We start from the raw sequence: 17811 nt of genomic DNA, 5'->3' as shown, positions 1-17811 counted from the left end.
TGTATGTATGTTTCTCGCATTGTAATAAAACAACGGTACCCAGAGCCAACAAAATTTGAATAACGTAATCTTCCATAGAATATGGGCATGTGGAAGCCCTAATTTGAATTTGAAATTGGTTTTATTATTTTTATTATTTGCTTTATTATTTAATATTTTGTAATACTTCAACGAATTTTTGATTAACAAAGTAAACGATTTCACAGCGAGCAATGGCAAGACTGTACGAGTATATAAAAAAAAATCTCCAGCTCGCGAGACTGTATTGGAAATTCTAAAGATATGTTCATTTTAAAATTATTTTGCGATATTGCTGTTGAATGTTTTTATGGTTTAAGTGCGGAGAACATGATATTTAATAAATAAAGGTAACACACAAAATGTTAAAAAAACGCCCCTTTGGACGTAATTTAAAATCTGAAGCTTTCAGTCTTTTTTAAAGAATGCAAGATTTTTTTTTAAAATCGAAAACGGAAAGCCGTCTCAGCAGCTTTATTGGCCTCCCGGACTTTTGAATGTTCAAGAGGCCTTAGCTACACCTACACTCTCTAGAATAACAACATATTTGCAAAAATATAAGTTTTAGAATGCTGATATAACCCAGGTAGTGCTAGTATTTATATTTTGGAAAAATTCAGCTTTGCAACAGTAAGTGAATTTTATTGTCACAAACTATAAGCAGAATTTATAAAAAATGAAAGTTAAAAATCTATTAAAAACTACTAGAAGCTGAAAACGATATGACTTCAATAGGAAATTCAGTAAAGTATACGGTTTTTATTTCTTGCAATACTACCAAATAATTTACACACTTGCGTTATAAAAAAAAATCAAAACTTTAGTATGCATTTTTTTTTTCACCGCTGTTCTTCCTATTTGAAATAGGAATGCATGCAAAACTAAATTTAAATAATTAAATCCGATAGCTTTCTGTAAATTGCCCAAAAATAAAAATAATGTTAAGAATTATTTACAATAAGTACCATCCATACGTACAGCTTTTATTGTGTTAGCAGTACGTAATAAATAAAACTACGTTACAGCATTACACTCTTAAAGCAAATTTACAGATACCTAAAAAAAAAGAGCAAACTAAAACTACTTTTTATTACATACTTAAATTTTCACATATAAATCGAACTATAATTTATAATAATTAAGATATTTATATTAAGAAATAATTGCATATATATTTTAAAATCGAACTTACTTTTGGCAAAGGAGCTGTATCCATTGTTACGACTGTCCTCGCTTGAAATGGCGCTTAGCCAAAAAATATGTATGCATAGACGTTCTTTGGCTTAGCAAACTTGTTTGGTCAGTCTGGGTGGACAATGGCAAGACAGGGGGTCGTCCTGCTCCTTCAATTCACTCCCTTCCCCAAGGTTATTATTGCAAGTGGGAAACATGTTCTGCTACCAAGACAATAAATTTGCGTTGTTTGCACGAAACGGAGCGAAAACTGCTGTCACACCCTTCAAATCCCACCCTGCGAGATTTAGAGTATTCGTCTACCTTGTCATCTTTTGTTTGGTCTCCCTCCGGATGCGTCTTCATCGTCTGAGGAGTACATTCAAGATCTCCAGGCACAGTTCAAAGTGAGTGATATACAATTTTGTACAAGAGCGAGTCAGTTTGGGATGGTGCTTACGCAGTCCTAAACAGGCTAAACGACGTCGTTGTTCAGATCGCCAAACCTGGCGACCATTTGGTGACATTTTGCTCCGGTCTCTGGGTGTGGGTGGGTGTGTTGAGTTATGGCAAAGCACACGAGGGTTATCTGCCTAAGGAGAGGGATGCCTTCGTGGAGGACTTTATAAGGGAAACAGGCTCGTATATACGTTACACATCTGTATCGCGATAAACGTTATTGCAAATGAATAAATGTAATTGGTCACTATATTAACTGTCAAAGTAATTCGACCATCATATTTCCTTTCAGCAATTTCCGAGAAGCCGAAAATACTAGAAATATCTCGGTGGCCGGGTGAAAGCTATATAAGGTTGGTGAGAGCATCTGCTCTCAGTTGTTGTTAGCTGTTAGCTCAGCGTGAGTTCGGAGCACTGAAATTGCTCCGAGTAGCTTCCTTCTTAGCTGCGTTTTGCACTGTTTGCACTTGTTTAACGTTCATAGAAGCGGGAAGTATACCTACCCATTGTACTCTGTGATACTGTGAAGTGTTGTACTACTATTTTTGTGGAAAGTTCCAAATGTCTGAAGTGTTTCTTTTGATATAATAAATTTTATCAGACTATCACCTGACCTGGTTGCATTCAATATGTTACGAGTCCATACGTGCGGAACATGATGTATACTTAGATTGATTGTAACGTTTGTAGTTTTGAAGTTGCAAGCATTCGCCCACACCTAAAAATAGCGTCTTAATTTTTGCTTTCCCATCATACCATTACGGAGGAACGTAATCCTACGTTTATCAGTGCTAATGAAGCAATTTTATAAAATGAAATATTTCCAATTATTTACACTTTCCAAGAACTTAACTATATTTTAAATCCAGCCATCGAACTAGCATTCTGATAAACAATTGTTTTTTTTTTAATTGTCGCCATAGCAACAGTTTGGAATAATAATAATTACTATAATGTGCGATTTTTTTAGTAGGCGTAAATTTAAGTTATTGTTTTTATTATTACTGTTGGATGAAACTACTCATATTTAAATATTTTTAGAATTTTTAATACGTTTGTACTCTTACAGTCTAACGGTATATATCTTCTGTATATTTAAAAAGTGAGGAAATATATTATATAATATTATAACAGTATTTAATCATTTTAAATAGATATTACGTGAATTAAATATATTTTTATTTAAAACAATCGGATTAAAAAGTAAAAAAATAATTAATACCTGCTTTTATTGTCTTAATTCATCCATAACAGACAGATTAAATTTGAATGAGGAATATCTTTCATTTTGCCGAATGGTAACACACTGGATGCTTCGAAACAAAGCAAAATTGTATTTCGAGATCATTAGCCCTTTTGGCTAATAAGGCTATAAAAACTATAAAAGAATTGGAAAAAAAGCTATAAAAGCAGAAAATAGTGAATTGTATATTGTTTCCTATAACTTTAGGAAGGTCATTTAACAGAACTTTTTAGGTTATGAATTCTTAGGCTAAGTAAAAAATGTTGCTACTGCTCGAAATATAATGTCTTTAGTTTGTTTTCCTGTCGAACTTCACCTATATCCAATTCTCAGAACATTGCCATTCGGAAAAATGTAAAATCTTTAATTCATCTGGTAGATTTATAAGTAATTAATCTGTAATTGTTTAACAAACTGAGCAATTCAAAAGGAATAATTTAATTTCTGAATGGTTTAAATAATATTTATTTTATTTTTAATAATATTATTGTTAATTTAATTGGTACAAGTTTAATTTAATATATAAAACATCCAACAGGTAGTTTTTAAGAACATTTCCGGTGTTATTGTAATTATCAAAAATATGTTTAGAAGGCCGTATATTAAGTATCTATTAGAGAAGCATTTGGTTTGATTTTGTTTGCATGTTTATGTATTTATTTAATGCCTTATTAGTTTTATTGTAAAGAATAATAGTATTTGGTATTTTTTATCCAGTAGCCTTTTCTGTGATCAAAAATAGTCTCTTGTTTGATCTAAGAACTCGATCTTGTTTCTGAATATAAAAAAATTCGGAAATCACGAATTCCTTCTTTGAAGGTTTTTTCAGCACTGTGTATTTTTGTATGGAAATGTATTTTGAAAGTACTTTTTGCTAAACAAAATGTATTTTTGCTAAAGAATTTTCCTTTTTCTTACCCATACATTATGACCTTCACTGAAAATAAAACTTCGTGATCATGATAAAAATTTCTAACAATACAATTGCTGTAATAACGACAGATTTAGAGGCTGAAAGATGAGATCTGTGAAACGTTATTCTACAATTCAAAGCATAATTTCTATATTATTATACTTTTTTTATACCATAATATTCTGAATCCTGTCGGCAGTGGCCAAGCATATAAGACATTCGAAACCAGTTTCACTTATAGTACTTAGGGGTCTAATAAAAAAATAGGTATTATAAAATGTGGTTAAAAAACTGTCAGCTAAAAAACTTCGTTGTTAAGAAGACTTTGTTACTGTAAAAGGCTGTTAAAATAAAATTTTTAAATCATTATCTGAATAACATTTGCAATAACGATAAGAATAAATAAGATATAAGAATAAGACAAAAGAATGATCTTATGGCATCGTCTATTAGCAATAGTGTCTATTTACGACGGAAGCTATTTTATTGAAATTGAAAACAATAACTACTCTTCGAAAAAAACATTAAAAGTAAGAAAAAATTAACCTTGTTTTGATCTTAATTTATAGAAAATTTTAAGACAATTCCAGAGGTCTTGAGAAAATGTCTCTTTTCCAAGAGCAAAAATACTCTGTGTTATTTTTACGAAAGATGTCATCAAGTTACTATTTAAAAAAAACGAAGGAAAATATCACCGTTTTATTTGTAATTCGTATTCCATTTTTAAGCTGACAAACTTGCCGTTTTTTGTCTGAAACATGCAAATGCATTAAATCATTTACTTTTGACGTAAAAAATATCAACAGAAAAATATTTCCAGATTTTGTAGATCGTTATGTTTTATTAGTTATATGCTACCGTTTCATTTATCATCTACGTGACTAACAAGTGTTCCAGTGTCCAATATATAAGAATGATTTCTTCTGTACGCGGCCTCGGAAGTAGTCAGTCACCAAAATGTCACCTTTATAGAATATATTTAATTATCTTGTAGGGTTTATATTTATTTTAACTAACATTTATTTTAAGTTTAAATTATCTTTCCTGTCAAGCCTTACTTTTCCCTGGAATTGCCAATGCCAGAGTATGTAAATTTTAGTAGAACGCGCAAGGATTCAAATTGTCAGCGGAAGTATTCTGAGTTAAATAGAAGGGAAACGACTTCGAAAGTGTACTTCCTTGCTTCACGAGCGTGGAGGTGGCTAGTTCGAAATTGAAGAACCACGCGTTTCGGCCTGTGTGCTTGCCTCGGCAGTTTGTTAATCTTTCAACGTAATATTCAGAAGTTTGCTGAATTATCAGCGGTATCTTAGAACGCTGTGAGGTTAGTTACGTTTAGAGAGCCTCGTAGTTAGTCACTTGTTATTATCTCTTTTCTTAGTTTCTTATTTTTATTTTACCGCCGGGTCGGCGTAGTTTGTGAGCGTCAAGAGCACGCATTTGTAATTTCTAAAGTTGAATAAAGAGGGATTTAAACCCTTCTCAAGACTTTGGTCTACTTTCCAGTTCTTAGCAGTCACCACTATTGTTGCGTGCAGGTTGGAAGCGCGCAACATTACAACCTTTCAGATTTTAATTGTAGTACTTAGTAAACTGAGACATTTGAAAGAAATTCTTAATAAATTAATTCTGTATTTTTATTTTTTAATAATCTATCTAACTAATATGATTTAAATATCTTTTGTTTATATGTCTTAATGATAATTATAGGCATTTACAATAGTATTGTAATTAATAAACGATTTTCTATAGCCGTGTACTGTATACCTTTAAAAAAAAAATCGTATCATCTCCCGATTACCTTAAAGAAAATGTATGTAGGGAAGGAAATGAATAATATAAGTGAATATAAGGTAATTGTTTATCTATATATAAATAATATATACGGTTAATATAATGTTTCTAACAAACACATTTAATAATTTTTATATATCACTGTCAGAATAGGAAATAACCTAGGCCAGAAAATGAACTCATGTATTCATAAGATTTCTCTCTACATATCAAGAATGCTTTTTAAAAAAAATAAGAGGAGCGGTATATGTAAACTAAATAAAAAGATAAGTGCTGTAGTTTCTTTCAGGATTGATAACAGGAAACAAAAAGGAAATTTTTTTTATCGCTTTTTTACAAATATACGTTCAGAATATTTGAAACAAAAAAGAATAAGCTTTTTCTGTCTACCCGCAGGTGCTTCATGTCACAAGAATAAATGTCTTATCATTTCTATCATCGAATTTTATTTCAGCATCTCCATGTTCATGGAATCCAAAAAAAGAAACGCTATCACTTTATCGGTAACTGATTCAGCCATGAAATCAGCTGGATTTTTTTTTAATCCCGTTAAGTACGGTAACTTTATTCACTACCGCATCGGAAATTATCCAATAGACGATAAGCACGCGGATAGTGACGTCATGTACGCAACAACATGGACCTTATAAGAGATAGACTAACCCAGTGGGCGGGATCGTATCACCGACATTTCGGCAAGAAAGAGTAGGGACGATCTGGTTTACTTTAACACCGAAACCTATGGCGTTTGTATCACATAACTGTTTTTAATTATTAAATGTGATACATTGTATAGTGATGAGATTATGAAAGCCACAGTTTTTTCCAAATAGGATTTAATATATCTCATTAAAGTACTTTTTACTGCATTTCGCGCATTTATTTCACGCGTAATTCTTGTACAAACATCTTTACTTTGGTAAAACGGTAAAAACTCATTAAACGGTAAAAACGATTCATAATTTTAAGCACAAAATTTATGAATTTAATTTTGCGTAAAAATAAAGTAAAATTAAATAAGATTGATAGTACGTGATGCTTTGAAATAAATAAACTAAAATTAAACAAGATTTGATAATTTTTTTTTAAATTTAATGTACGTTTTCAGGCAGTGATTTTCCAAAGTATAATAACATTACAAAACGATCCTATTTATTTGATTATATGATCAGTAAGTTATTAACATTAAAGTGGATTAGTTATTTTAATAATTCATAAAATTCGGAGCATAAAATTTTCTGAGCGTAATGAAGGGGAAAAAAATACAAAATAAAATCTAGAAGCACTCAGATTTTATATTGCGTGCAAAAGGAAACTTTTTTTAAAGTTTTGTGTGTTACCTATATTTATTGAATATCGTTCTTCGCCCGTAAACCACATACATTTGAAAACAGCATATCTTTAGAATTTCCGCACTGGAGATAAAACTGTAATTTTCCGTACAGTGCTCGCTCTGAACTCGTTGAATTTGTTAATCAAAAATTCGTTAAAGTTTTACAAAATATGAAATAGATTAAAACAAATTCGAAATTCGGCCAGTGCCTATGTTCGGGTGGAGGATTACATTATTCAAAATTTGATGGCTCTACATTCTGTCGTTTTTGTCACAGTGCAAAAAACGTACATGTATTCATGCAGATTCTTCATTATTTAATTTCTTTACGTATAATACAGGGCGATAATATTTGGTAACAAAAATTTGCAAGGAGACAGGGACACTTATAGTAAAACAGCGCAAAATGCCGCTTCGAAACTAACAGCCTTTCTAGGCTATCGCCGCTTTGGGCTAATAAATTAAATTAACAGTAAATAAAAAAAATCTTATGCAGAACTAAAAATAAATTTAAAAAATAATCACTGCAAAATTAATTATAACGGTTAAATACAATTTTAATATTAGAATTAAATGTATAAACATTTTTAAGGAGTCAAAAGTGTTTATCACGATGTATTATGAAATATAATTGAAATAAAATTCCTTTATAGAAATTGTGCTATATTACTCATCTATAATTTTAAAAAAGCAGCAGAATTTATAATTTTAAACAAAACCTTCAAAAATTCGTTTTTAAATATTTTAGTACTTTTTACTTATTTACACACCAATAAAAAGCATAAAAATTGCAAGAGAAAATTGCTTGTTTGAAATTTTCTATTAGTTCAGATTTAAGATATTATATTCTAAAAGAAGTAGTTACAAATTTCCTTACAGCATAGGAAAAGCTAAAAATAGATCCAGCCCTGAAAGCATGTAATAGCTTTATAATTATTTGGAACGTTAATTATGCTTGATAAATATGCTAAATTTTTAAAAATCAATCTCAATTTCAAAAATAAAAATATGTAGAAATTCTAATTTGTGAAATGAGGTGCTACAACCAGCTTTTTCTTGACAATTATACACGCTGCAATAGGAAACCAATGTTAAATTTCTGCAAGTCGTCCCTACTCCTCCGGGTGGGATCAAGGTGACAGCCGGCAACACCTCAGATGAGGGAGAAAACCCGTTTGGGTTAGTCTATTTCTTATAAGGTCCACGCTTGACAAACTTTGGACAACGTTTCAACTTTAAACGATGATTCTGTTTGTTTTTTCCTAAAATGTGATGAGTCTTATCTAAGGTTGTTCGCTTTACCTTTACCAGCTAGAAGAGAAAGTGCATCGGAGGATATTTTATTTACTTATTTTTAATTTTCTTTATTAGTTATAAAAATATGTCTAAAAATACAGCATTTAAAATTTACCAATTTGACGAAACTTCTTTTGATTCACTGACGCTATTCTGACCTGAGTAGGATTACAAGGATTTAGAAATATTACACACAAATAAATGTTTTGGTTTTCAGATAAACTGCACGTATTAGATTTTATACTATAATTAACACAACTTTCTTTCACCATATATCACGTGTGCAACAAAATCTGCACCTGTACACTATCGTCTTTCTTCAGAAACAAAGCTTAGTGATAAAGCTTAAAAGTAGTGGATCATAACCTTTGTTATGTTTCTTCCTTCTGTATCTAGTTAACAATACATTTAAACGTATAAGTTTTTTTTTTATATAAATCTCATGGTAAAAATATATCTTAAAATGAATATTATACATAGGTTGTATCAAAAATTACACGTAATGATAACAAGATTTTAATGGAATATAAATATCGCATGGAAGACAGGTGTATCATTCAAGTTTAACAAATTACATGTATAGAGATAAATATAAGATTAATTTCTTTGGCAATATATAGAATGTAATCACCTCTACACATTTTTTTTCGTTTTTAACTTTACCAAACACGTAAATACGAGTAGAAGTATAAAGATAAATGGGCATTGTCGATCGAATAAATAAAGGAACAAATTTAATCATATCATTATACTCTAAAATCCGGTCTTGATGAGATATTTATGATATTTAATAATAAGAATAAATTATTCGCTTTTATAATAATTTAAAAAATTCTACGATTTATGAATGCAAGTACTGTTTTTAACGTAGTATACCTATGTAATATTTAGTAATAAATATTTTATAATCCCGCGTATTAAAAAATTTTAACTATATAAATAGAAAATTATCTATATAAATATCATATTTCGAATTCACAAACTTTAGAACAATAATTAATACATTTTAGATTGAGGACATTAATTAACACACATTAGACAATGCTTAGGTTAACTGATTAAGACAAAGCATGGCATATATCTTAGGAAATTTGGTACCTCAGTCGAGAACTTTGGAAGGAAAAGTGGCTTTGTATCTTCGTCAAAACATAGAAAAGCCGCTGAATCGTGTTCATCGGTTTCTTTCACCGGCATATGAGCCCGAATTGGAACTACTAGTGGGCAGCGATCTTAACTGCTCAGCCATTTGCGGATTTTTCAGTACCCAAGATTACGTAACTGCTATTTGCTAAATTCTGTTACATTTATGTTGACGATTATGTTTTGTAAATTAATTTTGGTAATGCCATGGTTCAAATACATTTCCATGCATTAGGTAAAGGCGGATATCAATAGAACATGCATTAGGCAAAGGGAAAATTCCTATCGAATACAGACAGAAAAAAGAAAACATTGTATATTTGAATACATTACGATACCTGGAAATAAATCTCACAAATAAATAAATAACAACTGAATTAATATTTGCATATAATTATAAATTATTTAATTGCATATAATTATAAATTATAAATTATTATAATTTTAAATTATTATAATGCATTAATAACAAGTGCATATAATTAATTATATGCACTTGTTCTTGTATTTCATTTAAACTTAATGAACTGAATTAAATTTACTTCGCCGATAGCGCATAAACCACAACAGAATAAATGCATTCTTTAAAATTCACTGTATTTATTTACCATAGCGACATTCTGGCGCTAGTTTCACTTAACAGCGTTACATTCCACTCATTTTATAACTCAGAATGCACAAAAATTATATCATCTGAAGAATTATCTAGTCTCTGCCACCTGTTCTGTTCAAATACTATAATAACTAAATCTAAAATGTTGTATAAAAGAAATTAAACAAATAATAAATAAACAGTTTTTCACAGACGATTCAGCGCCGCTTACCTAATGCACATGCGCTACTCGTCAATATTCTCCTCTGTCCCAAATAGACTGGGCGACAATATTTGCTTCTAATACCAAACACTTGTTTTTCGAATTTCATTAGATATATTTCCCATTCAATTAATTCATTTCTCACTTCGCGGTAAGGCGGAAATAAAAGTAATATAAAAGTAATATTAAAAAAAAATTAAGTCCTTCTTAGGACTCCGATTACTCCTACCACTGTCAAAAAATTTTTTTCGAAAAAAATTAACATTTTTTAAAGTAAATATTTTATAATTTAATTTTTTAATATTTAATATTACATATATTTTTGAAGAAACTGTATTAACATCAAGTGTCATCCACTACAAGTTAAAAATAGGTATTTGAAGTTGAGTGGATGAATAATACGTATTTTATTAACGATTGAAAATTTGAACAAGATATAGGGAGAGTGTGACTAATAGTAGGAATTTAAAAATAAAAATCAAACAATTCTGTATTCAATCTCTTAAAATATGGCATTAAAATTTTTTTTCAATCACAACAAAGGTGTAAATTGCTCGTAAAAACTATCAAATGAATATATCTACTAGGTATATTATAGAAAAGCAGCCGCTTGCACTGTCAACAGCCTTAAATCAATAGTATGAAAATTAAAATATGTATACATATAATAATTTTAATGAATGAAACTAGTGTAATTTTACCAGTCTAATAATTAGTAAGTAAACAGGAATGAAAAACTGTGTTTATTGCTTCTAAATCGCCTAGTTTGTCAAAATACACACACAGATTCATTTGAAAGTCACACAGATTTATTTGAAAGAAAAACTCTTTTCACACATATCTTATTTTACTTTCTCATTTTACTCTTTGTCATGTGGCAACACGCTGGCATATGGAATATAAAAGTAATATATTTCAGCTAGTGGCAATATATTTCTTTTAAATTGCCGATTTTGTTGATAAAATTTGAAGTACAAACAAATACATTATGCTTTGTCAAGTGGAAACTGATTTCAGAAAACTGCTGAGTTTACCGATTAAATTAGAAACTTACATATCTTACGCTTTGCCGAGTCCCAACATATTGCTGATAAAGCGCTAAGGTTTCTTTGCATTCAAAATAAGAAATAAATAAATAATAATAAAAAAAAAAAAAAAACGAAACTCGAAAAAATTCGGGCTTCGAGGTGCACTTTTTTAGAGTGCGTTTTGCGTGTAGTCAAATTTAGTGGTTTTATGCACCGTCACGTTTTTACAGAGCGAAGAATCGACATATTGTTACGAATTTTGTATATATGTAAATAATGTTATGTGAAATTGTAAAATGTAACATGAAAAGTTTCAAGAGACAAAGTTCTGCTTAAAAAATAAGACAGGTGAAAATCTATTTAACATTGAGGTAAATAGACTTGCCTCTGTCTCGTTAAATTGGCAAGATAATCTCCAAGCGAGATATGATTTTGGCAACTAATACTTAATTCCAAATTTGGCTAGAAATCGCCAAACGTCGCCAACTTGGCGACCACTTGGTGATATTTTGCTTCGGTTCCTGAATAACTGTAATTGGTACTGTAGTTGAATATCTGTAACTGATCCCTATATGTAACTGAAACCGTATCCTTCCCTTATATGTAACTTTAACCGTATATGCCTTCTAGTAATTTCAAGTAATGGAAGGTACTAGAGATTTCGCGGCAGGCGGAAGAAAACAATATAAGCCCAAAGAGAGCATCAACTCTCTGTTATTAGTTCGGAGTCGACTACGGAGTACGTGAGCTTCACTCTTTAGATGCGCTTTGCATTACGTTGTGTTTAACGTTCTTAGTATTTTGAACTGTAACTACTGAATATGCTGTGTGATACTGAGCAGAACTATACAAATATTTTTGTGCAAATTTCCAGAACTGTAAAGTGTTTTTCTTCGAAGTAAGAAACAACTATCAAAATTTTACTGTTTTACAGAATTAGATGATAATTATCTTAAGGAATTTTAGAATTTATGAACTTTAATTTGAATTTCAAAGCATCAAGAAATAACTTTAATAACGAATTAATTGTACGCCTAACAAATATGAACTTAAACTCATTTTCTAGCAAACAACTGATTAACTTTCTAAAAAAATCTGATGTGTACACAGCATAACTTCCTTGTACGGAATATTAAATTATATGCACTTGTTCTTGTATTTCATTTAAACTTATTGAACTGAATTAAATTTACTTCGCCGATAGCCACCTGTTCTGTTCAAATACTATAATAAATAAATCTAAAATGTTGTATAAAAGAAATTAAACAAATAATAAATAAACAGTTTTTCACAGACGATTCAGCGCCGCTTACCTAATGCACATGCGCTACTCGTCAATATTCTCCTCTGTCCCAAATAGACTGGGCGACAATATTTGCTTCTAATACCAAACACTTGTTTTTCGAATTTCATTAGATATATTTCCCATTCAATTAATTCATTTCTCACTTCGCGGTAAGGCGGAAATACTAAAAACTCAAAATATCTTCAATAAAAACTGAAAGATAGAGAAAAACATAAGACACAAAATATAGTTAAAACAATTTTAAAAATTTACAATTAAAATTAGACTTTTCTGCACAAAAATAAGCAATTCGGCCAGCAGGCAAAAAGGCAGATTTTTCGGTGCACAAAACTAAAAGCTTCCTTTTGGTCTCACTGGGCAAAAAGACACTGAAGGTGCAGCAAGATTTGGATGTTACTTGGAAGTTGGTGAGCCCTTCAATTTATGCTTTCATTTTGTATTTCTAAGTTCATTTGAATTGTGACTTTATGTGTTTGATATAATTTAAGTGTTACTTCATCTAGTGTGACTTAGTATTTTTGATTTTGAGCGAAACTGGTAAAATAATTAACGTTTTTGTGCTGCGCGATGCTAAGCCTAATTAGGCTTAGTAAGTGCAACATCATTTAGAAGCTGTAATTTGTTCTTTTTGGTCATCCTGATTCTAAGTTGAGAATCCGTCTCGCGCTATAATTGTTTTTTTACGAAGACGATATGGAAACGGTAAAGGATACGCACCCTAAGGATCTGGACTTACTTCTTACCCTGGGAAAAGAAATTGCAAATTATTCGGCGAATTTCGTCGACGCCAAACCGAATAGTGAGCAACTAACTGTGCTAAACAATCTGAGACAACAGTATCATAAAACCCTTAATGATACTTATAACACTCCCGAAAGCCTTGTAAAACAAGTCGAAAAAATAGCCATTTCACAAAACACTAAAACCAAAGATGAATGGAAACAGGTTTCCCAGAAAACGCACACGAAATAACAGTAACTCCTCGGTTGAAGAGGATTTACCCCCCTTAAAAACTCAACCAAAATCTCTCTTCCTAGCGAAGAAAACTTAGATAATATGGAACCAGACACTGAAATTGATACTTCTGCGAGTTACACTACGACTACTGCAATTAACGACCACGACTACTGTATTACATGATTTAAACAACCACGTAAATACGCTGACAAAATTCCACCACTTATTATCACAGACTCTAAAATAAATTGGAAAGAATTACGTAAAGAAATAAAAGAAGATTTAGGCATCGAAAAAGTTGAAAAAAAGATAGAAGGCGAAAACTTCAGGATTAAGCTGTTTTCTGCCGACGACTACCGCAAAGTTCCCACATAGCACAAAAACATCCTTGGGATATCCCGAGGATGTTGCTCGCGGGATATGCGCACATCCTCAGGACATCCCGGAATATCCCGCGAACCTCCTAAACACCTCCTCCCGAGTGCTTAATGTCACATCCTGGGATATCCTCAGGACATCCTAACTAAGTTCCATCGACAGCGTGCGGGATGTTATTAGGATATGAACTCCTACTTACTACATCCTCAGGACATCCCGGTATATCCCACTAACCTCCTAAACACATCCTATCTATGTCCCTTCGACAGTATATGGGACGTTAATAGGATTTAAAGTCCTACTTACTACATCCTCAGGACATCCCGTAATATCTCAGTGTCCTCCTAAATTCATCCTCCCGAGTGCTTAATGCCACATCCCAGTATATCCTTAGGGCATCCTATCTAGGTCCCACCGACAGCGTATTTGATATTATCAGGATTTGAAATACTAGTTACAATATCCCTTTAACCTCTTAAATACATACTCTCAACTGCTTAATGTTAAATCTCAGTATATCCCAAGAAATCTTCTTTATATTCCAGTGAAAGTGTGTGAAGGTGTTGTGATAACCTGAAACTTGCTTATTTTCCACAGACAGTCTCAGGTCTTCCATCTGTGGTTACTAGAGAAAAATAAGAAATTTTAAGAATATTTATACAATTAATTTTTCTAATTTGAATTTTAATTTATTTAATAATTTGTAAATATATCTAAAACTGAGCAAGAGACTTGAAATGAATTATTAATACAAAATATTATAAGAGAAAATTTTGCTTTAAAATATTAAAAATCTTTCGATCATTTTTAACCATTTAATAGCCCAAAACTTAATTCTTCGATATATTCATAATTAAATTATTCTACAACTTCAGTTCTGACTTCAGTTAATTTGTATTCAAAATTCAATAATAAAATTAAGCATTTAATAACCTTTAAGTAGTGGACCAGATGTGTGTAAATTTTGAAATTCTGAACTTAAGTCGGTTACGTTGATTGAATCATTATTCATGGCTACAATATGATTAAACAGTTCATGAGTTTGTCTTGCTATTTGCTGTAATGGAGCGGAAGATTTTCTAATCAATTTTTTTTATAGAAGATATATAGCTTTCAAATTTAAATGCACTGTAATTATCTAACGGCCCAAACATTTTTACATCTTCGCAAATATGCAGTAGGCCGTGAACATTATGAGCAATATACTGTTTTTCATAATAAAGCCCAAAATTTACTACGAAGAGTTTTAATACAGACTATGCGTATTCGTCAATTGCTGTCTGATTCTGTTTTTGCATAAGAGTCTAATCGAAATATGAAGTAGTAAAAAATGATCATGTAGCTTTTTGTTAAAGTTAAAAAATAGTAATAATAATAAGTGGGCTAGTGTACAGTAAAAATTGACGGTATTCTGTAGCTTTCCAGTGTTTCAATTCTTTTAGAGTTGGCTCCTTGGTTTTCTTGCAAATTCAATTCGTATATAAGGCTTTAAAAACTGGCCATTTTAAAAAAAAATTAGTTCAACATTTTTATGTGGTAATCGTGCTTGTAAGGTGCCTCCGCCTATCCTAATAGTAATCATTTTTTATACTACTCCTAAGCATACAACGGACATAAAGTCTAACGGAATATTTATTAGTCCTATATTTGAAATATTCCTTAAAATGGGATAATCGTTTTGGTAATCGTCATCAGTCAGTTCTTCTTGAGACATAAAAGTTCATATTTCGAATCACAGTTTGAAATGGAACTTAAAGAATATTTGCTAGGGCGAAAATTCGACACAGGCATTTTTCATAATTAAATGCTACTTCATCTTCTGACGAATCCGATAATATACGTTGATTTATTCTGCTGTAAATCCGCCTTTTAGATATCTGAGATAATTTTTTTTTTTTAGTTCTGATCATTTTTGTAGAATAAAGGAAAAATTTTGAAACTTACTTTTCACACTCTGTCAATGTAACGCTTGCAAGCGTCAGCAAGACAGTTCGTAACTGAAACAGAATTTGGAACGACGGCTATTAACGTTTAGCAGAATAGCTGAATTCTGGAAATCAGAAAGTAAGTACGTGTACTTTCCACTTTGTGGGGTTCTTCAAGGGGTGGCTTGACAAATGCGGTCAAGAGCAGGAGACTGACGTTAATTACGGAAGAGGAAAGTAAACGGTTGTGTCAGGGATCATAAGGGTAGATATAGTTTTAAAAAAAGTGTTTTTAGGTCTCATTCAGTATCAGTATATCAGAAATAAATGATGCACATGGTATCAGAATGGAGACAAATTACATACGATACGAAAAGTTATATTTATTTGTTTATTAACATTTCATTATTACATTGTTTTCGTTCAGGAATTTCCTTCCACCCCCCTCTGAGCAATACATACAGGTACATGTAAGTCGGCTGAAAAGCACTACTATAAACAAATAATCCAACCCAATTCCAGTTGAACAGCGCTTATTAATACTAATTGTTTACGGAAAGCATCCTAGTTTTTGAAAAGCTTCGTATCATCTAACATAAAATTAATTAATTAATCATCTTAAGAATGATTTTGTGTTGAATATGGCAAAACATATGAGGGTTGGCTAGGCATGATTTCATGGAGAATTTTCTAAGGAAAATGGGCTCATATTTACATACCTTAAGGAAATCCACGAAAATGCTTACACAAAGAAGTACGTTGCAGTAGGGTTCCTTCAATCCATCTGCTAAATTTGCATCTAATTGTCAAGTGCTCAATTTTTTTTTTTTTTTTTTTTTTTTTTTGCTAGTTTATACATTCAAAGGAAAATACAAGTTACTCACTGAACTTCGCACGTTAGTCTGAATAAACTTTAAACCCGATGAACAGTATATTTCTGTGACAAGGCGAGCTTTCTGACTGTACAATCTGTTTTACATTTAGCGAGCTTGTGCCGAATAAGTTTATTTACTATTTTATGTAATTTCTGCAATATTTTGTAATTCTTTTATTTTTATCATCTGTCCTGTGTCGACCACTTTAGTTCAGTGATCCGTATTAATGTGCGCTTTTTTTAAAAAAATTTAAATGCTTCAAGAATAATTAATTAGAAAAGGGCATAATTCTCTTCTTATCCTTAAATTCTTCAATAAAAAAACTGCATTTTCAGCTATAACCAAGTGAAATAATTTTCTAAATATAATTCAAAGCATGAAAAATAAGGTACATAAACAGCTTGGAAATGGAACTAGCATTGAGATTCTCTTTAAGAAATATGGTGAAGCTTAACAAAAAGTCTACGAAGTGAAGTAATTCCGTAGAATATTTTCTAACTCTTTATGATTAAGTTGTACTCAATTATACTTTATAGACGACATGTAAATACTATTTAATGTATATGTGTGGATGTGTGTGTGGCTCACTAGCGGCTGAGCTGTAAAGTCGTTGAACTCTGGCAGGTCGATCCAGGGTTCGAATCCGGATCGACGGGGATGGCTGTATTGGCGTTTTCGAGGTTTTCCCCACGTGTAACGTGCATAAGAGTCAGTTTTGCTTAGAAAGTTCTCCACGAGGCACCCTTACCCTTATGCAAATAACCGTCGAATGCTTTGCTATAATCAAACAAACCAGACCAAACAACAGATATATAAATAAGTAGCTTAAAAACCTGCTATATTTTATGTATACTCGTTAAGTAGTATTTCAATATATATAATGATTAAAAGAAAGGAAAAGTCGGATCCTAACTGATTGTATATAATGTAATCCCTATGAAGGCCCTAACAATTCTTTCTCACTTAAAGTCGTAACCCAAAAAGAGAACAAATTAAACTTCAGATATGTATACAATACTGAATCTAATACAAAAAATACAAAATATAAAAATAAATTATATATGTACGAAACCTAACTATTTATATTGATATTACGTAAATACAAAAAATACAAAATATAAAAATAAATTATATATGTACGAAACCTAACTATTTATA

The 17811-nt window shown here is 31.1% G+C and overlaps 1 protein-coding gene across 2 annotated transcripts in view; it reads left to right on the top strand.

Moving 5' to 3' along the window:
• LOC118199301 (uncharacterized) overlaps positions 1-17811 on the top strand; it is a 256448-nt gene that overhangs the window by 67515 nt on the left and 171122 nt on the right. The gene's annotated exons all lie outside the window — the stretch shown is intronic.

The sequence above is a fragment of the Stegodyphus dumicola genome, chromosome 1, assembly GCF_044657685.1.
Source record: "Stegodyphus dumicola isolate Sdum_Otavi_A_Nest chromosome 1, ASM4465768v1".
In the NCBI taxonomy this organism is placed as follows: domain Eukaryota; kingdom Metazoa; phylum Arthropoda; class Arachnida; order Araneae; family Eresidae; genus Stegodyphus; species Stegodyphus dumicola.
This window is presented reverse-complemented; position numbering and strand designations above follow the sequence as displayed.